Source organism: Colobus angolensis, unplaced genomic scaffold (assembly GCF_000951035.1).
Source record: "Colobus angolensis palliatus isolate OR3802 unplaced genomic scaffold, Cang.pa_1.0 Scaffold475, whole genome shotgun sequence".
NCBI lineage: Eukaryota > Metazoa > Chordata > Mammalia > Primates > Cercopithecidae > Colobus > Colobus angolensis.
In genome coordinates this window covers 96,684-103,935 of record NW_012118210.1, presented here as the reverse complement: position 1 = coordinate 103,935, position 7,252 = coordinate 96,684, and positions in this window count along the sequence as shown.

Sequence of the window (7,252 nt, the reverse complement as noted above, 5' to 3'; positions counted from 1 at the left end):
TTTATTGTATCTAAATTATACTCATTAAAATTTTTTAATGTTAACTGTTCCCATGTACAGGTCCAGAGGAAGACTCAAGCCTTGCTGCTGCCAGCCATGTCAACTGGCACAGCCCTTCAGGAAGGCAATTTGCCACTACATATCAAGGGCCTTAAAATAGGTTGAGAACCTTTGACTCAGTAATCCCATTTCCGGATGTCTCTCCTGAGGAAATCATTTGAAACAAGAGAAAAACGATGTGCATAGTGATGGTGAAACAAATCATCGGATAGAAAATGTACTTACTTGTGTGTGACTAGGTTATGTTCTGTGAACATGTCAGGTTAAAAAAGCAGGATACAAAAGCTTGTTTGTTCATGATGACTTACTTGTACTGACAAAAAAGGAACAGAGAAAACAAAAAAGACAAAACTACACAATAGTTACAATGTTTATGTTGTGATGAGGGAATTTTTGGTGATTTCTTTTTGTTACTCTCCTATGGTTGCCTTGGAATCACTTTGTGTCTGTGCACAACATAGCCACCACTGGTTTTTTCTATGAAGTATAGTTATATTATCTGCAAAACAAAATCAGGGAACAGGGAATCCAAAGGTTTCTTGGTAGTTCTGCCCTTAACAACTGCATCAGGTAATTGGTATCAAGCCAGACAAATGAATGAAATACACTTCTTAAAGTAATTCCATATCTGCATGGCTTCTCTTATATTTGTACTATGCTTTAAGTATTTTTCAGAACGCTTTTACATATATCAATCAAATTCTAAGAAAGAGGGAATGATAAAATAGAAATCTTAAAGGGGGCCTTTGGATTGGATCATACAGGGCCCACTAGGATGGACATGGGACCAGGTCACCCAGTGTCTGCAAAGGCAAAACGACTATAGAGGTAAAGTCCTTCAGATTCCTGTCATAAGAAATTCTCATCTGATTCTAGCCTTCATTTATTCTGCTACGTGGAGTGATCCAGGGGCAAGCACATTGAGACTTACATTGTTTCCACTGCTTATAATAAAAGCAGGCATTTTTAAGGGTTCTTCATCATCCCCTACTACTTCTTAACGTTTTAAACCCAAAATTTTACATTCCTGTCACTTCTCAGAACTTCCAGAGATTTTATCCTTTCTACCTGTATGAAGTTTGAGAATGATTTCATTTTTCCCCTCCAGGTTTTCCATTAGCTAAAGCCGTTAGAAAGAGCTGGAACCTTGTCTTTATGAGGCCTCCTTCAAAGTAGGCTGTCACTGGGGTTGATGGTCCGGTTACAAGATTGAAGACTTGGGCTCTGTAAAGAACTGCTCTTGAAAAGTCATTAGTGAGGTCCCCAGGCCCAAGTTTTTACACCCCGTGCAGGAATTCCCAGGGCATTTCACCCCCACTGAATACATAAATTCCATTACTCCACATGTACCTTTCTACTATTGCCCAAGAGAATGGTTACATACGCAGATTACAAAGGAAGGTAGTGAAGGGGTGATAGAGAAGACACTAAGGGGTTGTTTCGTTTGATTTTAAAGATTTTGAAGAAGACATATGTCAAGAAACTATCTCAGGATTTTTGTTTTTCCAGAACTTTCCAGAACTTTCTTTCCTTTAGGTCTCTGAGATCTAACTGGAAACCCTGTGACAAACTACATGTACCTGTAATTTCATTATGTTGGATTAAGGGCCAAATAATAAACATGAGGAGAAAGAGGTTTCTCAGAAATCTGACAAAGACAGGAGAGAAAACACTCTGAAATACTGTGATGCTGTTATATAGGCAGATGAATTCCACTAACTGACTTTGTAGCATAAAACGAAACACTTAACGAACCTGGGCATTGGTCTTCTAATCTGTAAAATAAGGGGTTTCAACAAAATAGCCCTCCAGTTTCCAGAATTTCTGGTAGAAAATGAGAGCCTAAGAGGATATTCAAGTGGGAGGCTCAAGATGTCCCAGGCAAGGAGGACTAACAACATGCAGGCCTCTCCTCTGTAAGTCCCAGCCACATACAAACATTCTACAGCATACGAGCTTGTCCCAGTACATTCTGGACACTGCCTCTCAGTTCTCAGAACTGAGATACTTCGGAAATGGTTCTCATCTACTAAAATTACCCAACAGCTGTACTTAATGGGGCTGGGAGGAACACTTTGGTTCTGTTCCCAGGGAGAAACAAAAGGGTCAGGCCTGTCTTAGGCCAAAGCCACCCAGGGCAACAATGTTTCTCTTCACAGTGAACTTTTCCACCTGTCAACAGACGCTTAAAGCAACAGGATGAATCTGAAACAGCTGAGTTGGACACCAAAGTACAACAAGGCAGCTGTTCCTTGCCTTTGAGTATAAAAAGCATGGCAATTATGTTGAGGAGCTGGTGGTTCATAAATATGATTGCTTTGCATGTTCTCTTCTTTCTGTGGTTTTTAGGACTTGAGTTATTTAACTGAAACATCTGCAAAACAACCAAAAGGTTTATGCTACAGGTAGGCCAAAGAAGCAAACGTTACAGGAGACAAAGGATAATAATAAATTACCATGGTGAGGTGAGGAGAGCTAGGGAGGCTCTGAGCTTCAGAATTAAGCTCCAATGGAAAGAATGGATTGTACGACATTATTCACTTGTAAAATTTCATCTCCAACCAGTACTTAAGTACTAATCATTTGAAGAACACTTATCTGAATGTTTTGATAAAAGCTAATATAATTACTAGATTCAAGATCAGGACATGTAAATTAGGGGTGCGTTATGATTACAAAGATAATTTTTAATTTATATTCTGAAAGTTTCAAAAGCTCTAAATCTAAACAAGGATAGACATCAATTCTGAGAAAACAGTTTATTAAAAATGTTTTTTTAATCACAGATTTTCCAACATTTATGCCATGTGTTTTATGTATACCGTTGTGTTTGGCAATTTCATTACAAGCCAAAATATTAATGAAAAGGTTAAGTATTGATATTTAGTCCAGTGTACATGGGACCATACACTCTATGCTATATTTTCATCTAGTATAAACATAATTTTTATCTCTTACTTTTTAAATGATTTATATTTTCAATTCCATGAGCTGAAAAAGTTGGCATTAATTCATTTTTGTCTTTCCAATAGTTTTTTTCATTTTAGTATATGAGACTACATATGTGATCACTAAACTTCATCACTGTATTTAAAAATGTGAAAAAATACAGAAGAAAAATCAGTCACAATTTGCTACCAACTTACATACACTGTTAGCCTTCTGGAAAATGTCTTTCTGTTCTGTTTTTCTATGTATAAGACTTGTTCTTGTTGTCAGTAAGAGCTTTATTGAGATATAATTTACATAACATACAACACATCCATGTAAAGTGTACCATTCAATGGTTTTTAGTATATTCACGGATGCAACCCTCACCACAATCAATTTTAGAACATTTTCATCACTCCCAGAAGAAACCCCATGTCCCTTAGCCAATGATTCCCCAACCCTCATTATTCCCAGACTCTGGCAACTACTAATCCATTTTCTGTCTTTATAGAGTTGCCTATTGTAGTTTTACATTTGTAATTATACTGTATATTTTTATCCTTTTTAACCTAACATTATAACATAAACACTTTCTAACATTAATGACCATGTTTTCATTTTTTAAAAATGATTACATAAGTCTATCCAGTAGATTTATGTTAATATATTTAACTACCTGTTTCTGAAAACTTAGATACTTTCCAACTTCCTCTTATTTTGATCTGTTAATGTTGTGTTGGGTCCTGTACATAAGCAATTAATTCAAGATTCATTCATTGGAATGTGAGTGCCAGCTGTGACATTAAGGCAATGCCAGCCCTCCTGCCAGCCTGTATTTCTCCTTTTCTGTCAGAGTTTAGTGCTTGGCTAGAATTCTGCCCATGAAACACTTGGCATGCAGTGGCTAACCTTGCCAAGGGGAAACTAGGGCTCAAAAGTGACCCCTGTGACCAGTCGTCAGATGCTGGATGTCTAGTGTCCTGCTATCTTCCTGATCTGATCAGTATCACACCCAGAATACTATTTCTCCATTTGGCACTGTAATCCGATGCCCTCAGGCTGCAGCCTCAAGCACACAGCAATTAGGAAACCTGTAAAAATGTAGTCCCCACTTGGGGAAGTAAGCAGGAGGCTTCCAGGAGCATTCACAGGAAGGGAACTTGCACATTCCACTCTCCCCAGTGTGAAAAGTGATGGGACAACACACAGCAAACCTGGAGGGAACATAAGTTTTCAGGACCATATCTTAAGCCTGATAATGACCCCTGTTAAGGATGAAATGTGAATAACTACAGGTAACACTGAGCATTTACATGCTGTTTATATGCACAATCACATTCTATTATCCATCCCAAAAGTGCCATAGGCAGGACTCAACTCCATTCTTTTCCCATGCCAAAGTTCAAGCCCTCTCATTCATTTAAATGCCATCCACCTACTGTAAAAGAAGAGGAACGAGGCAATATCATGTGTTTATTAGAACACTTACTATGCACCAAGCCCTGGGTAAAACACTTCCTCACATATAAGCACTCAATACATGTGTGAGTTAAAGGCATCCCCATTTTACAGTTAAACAAACTGAGGCTTTGAGAGGTTAAATGATCTCTCTGACCTCTCAGAGCTAATGGATGGACCAACTGTGATGAAATCCCTGATTCCAACTAAAAGAGCTTATTGTTATTCCAAAGGTTAAAGAAAAATGCCTCTGCTTTAGGTCATTGATACAGTCAGGGTCCCGTGGCAACATCATTATTTGAAGACCCAAGGCTCAGGAAATTGCACTTTGGCCAAGTTAAAGAAAAGCAGGCTAAACTCATCTCAGGGGGCAATGAGTTTTGAACACTTCATTTCCAAGTATAAGATAAACTCAATGGAAAAAAATGTAATTTTCTTCATGACTTGAGAATTGCACATCACACATAAACGTGCACTTTGTCAAAGCTTTGTAGTTCACCTTTACACTTAACAGACCTCTTGGGAAGCAGAAAAATATGACAATTACGCAAATAGTAGTGTTGAGTCAATTACATGGAAAAGTGGGTGTACTGAAAGGCAAAAAGGGTTTGACAAAACTTAAGCTTCCCTTCTTAACAATGAAGAGTTTAAATTTAAAGACATTTTTGGCAAACATGAGGGCATAGGTGGCTCTCGCTTTCTCCCTAGGTGTTATTAGCACCAGAGGGCTCCTAGTCCTTTGTTTTCAGCTTTTAATAACCCAAGTGCTTTCTAATGGTATTTTAAGTGAGTTGCTAAAATGTTCAGAATTCATTTCTCCATATTGAGCTCCACAAAGATGATTCTCAGCAAGCAAATAAAAATAAGAATCTAAAAAGATTTCTTCTCTGTTGAAATGGTGAAAAAATCCATTCCTTTTAGCCTGTTCCATGCTTGAAAAGGTTAGTGTGGCCTTTGGAAAATACCAGCCTGTGCATTCCATACACTGTTAATGATTCCCGGGATGCGCTGACGCTTTCGAGGACATCTTAACCTTTTTAAAATCGGGCCTCCATTGTCTTACCTTAACAAGCAGTTTGCTCACCTTGTGTCTTACAAAGGCCACCATGGTGGAAATACATATGAGATGAGAAGCTGCACGGAGGAGTGGTGTAACAGGAGGAGGATGGAGCACCAATTACATAAAACACAGCCTGCAGAGCACCTCCCCCACCTGTCTCTGACCCCAACCCACTAATAATAGTAATGACAGCTGCTCCCTTATACAGTACCTGATGATTACTTCTCCTCTCAGTATCTTCCTGGAGGTCCTCCTCCAAATTGTAGCTGTATGAAGGTAACTCAAATACATTTATGAGTCTCCTCATAGTCACCAAACTCCAGGTTCATCAAGTGGTCCCTGTGGTTTAGAGAACCAGATTGATAAGAAATCTGCTATAAACATTTTAGGCCATGGCTGTAACCCCAGCACTTTGGGAGGCCGAGGCAGGCAGATCACCTGAGGTCAGGAGTTTGAGACCAGCCTGGCCAACATGGCAAAACGCCGTCTCTACTAAAAATACAAAATTCAGCTGGGCGAGGTGGCAGGTGCCTGTAATCCCAGCTACTCAGGAAGCTGAGGCAGGAGAATTGCTTGAACCTGGGAGTTGGAGGTTGCAGTGAGCTAAGATTGCGACACTGCACTCCAGCCTGGGTGACAGAGGAAGACTTTGTCTGGGGTGGAGGGGGGAAGAAATTTGCTATAAATGTTTTATTTTCCTGTTTCGATGCCTCACATATTCTGGGGGCAAGAGCTCTGAGCTGTCTGGAGTACGCTTTCAAATTCTTGAGCCTATTAATCCCTTATAAATCTCTACATATGTTTCAGGCTCGTCAAGTGAAGCAGTGGACCACACATTTTTGAGCACAGCTCCAGGGTCCCCTGTGTGGAGTTAGCTGGCCCCTCTTCCAGATTCCCATAGTACTTTTTCCCCCAGCAGTTCAAAAACATTTATTGAGCATCTGCCATATGCAACACTTTGTGCTGGGTTCTTGGGTTACAGATGTGGCATTACATAGTCCTTGCCTTCAAGGAGCTCAAGACCTAGTGGGTTGCACTTCTGTGGGGTTTCTGTAAAGTTAAAATAGTTAATATGAGACCTTTTTCATGTGTAATTTACAATCTATCCATAAACATGAGGGAGCCTCAGGGTCCTGGCAATAGGGCACCTTAAGGTTGCTAGGGCAGGAGGCACCTGTGCCCACAAATGGGAAGGCAAGAAGGCCATTATGAAGATGGAAAAGGCCATTTTGAAGCATTCTTGGACTCTCTGCCTCCCAGGTAAAGGGATGATGCTGTGAGAAGCAACAGCTCTCCTCTCCTCCCATAGTCCTTTGCACACATTTCAACACAGGTTCAACATATCTCATAGGAGTGTCCACTTGCATATCTGTCCTGGCCAAAGGTCAGTGAATTAATTGCTTGAAGGAAGCAGCTGGGCTTATCTGTATCCCAGAACCTTTTTCTTTTCTGTATCCTCTTTAACAACTAGCATACCAAATGGCAGATTCTAAGGCTTTCCTATTGCTTCCAGATGAACAAATAAATAAAGGTAAGTGAGTCTAGGTAGGTTAATGGCAAGACTTGATTATAAGGCCAAGGAATTTGAACATAGTTGGACATAATTTTTCATGAGAGGAGTCAGAATAAATAAAGCCTCTAACAGGAAATGTATATTCATTTGTGTGTCCTACAGAATTAAAAATTCCAGCTTCCAGTGTAAAACCAGAATTTTTTTTTTTGAGACGGAGTCTCGCTCTGTCA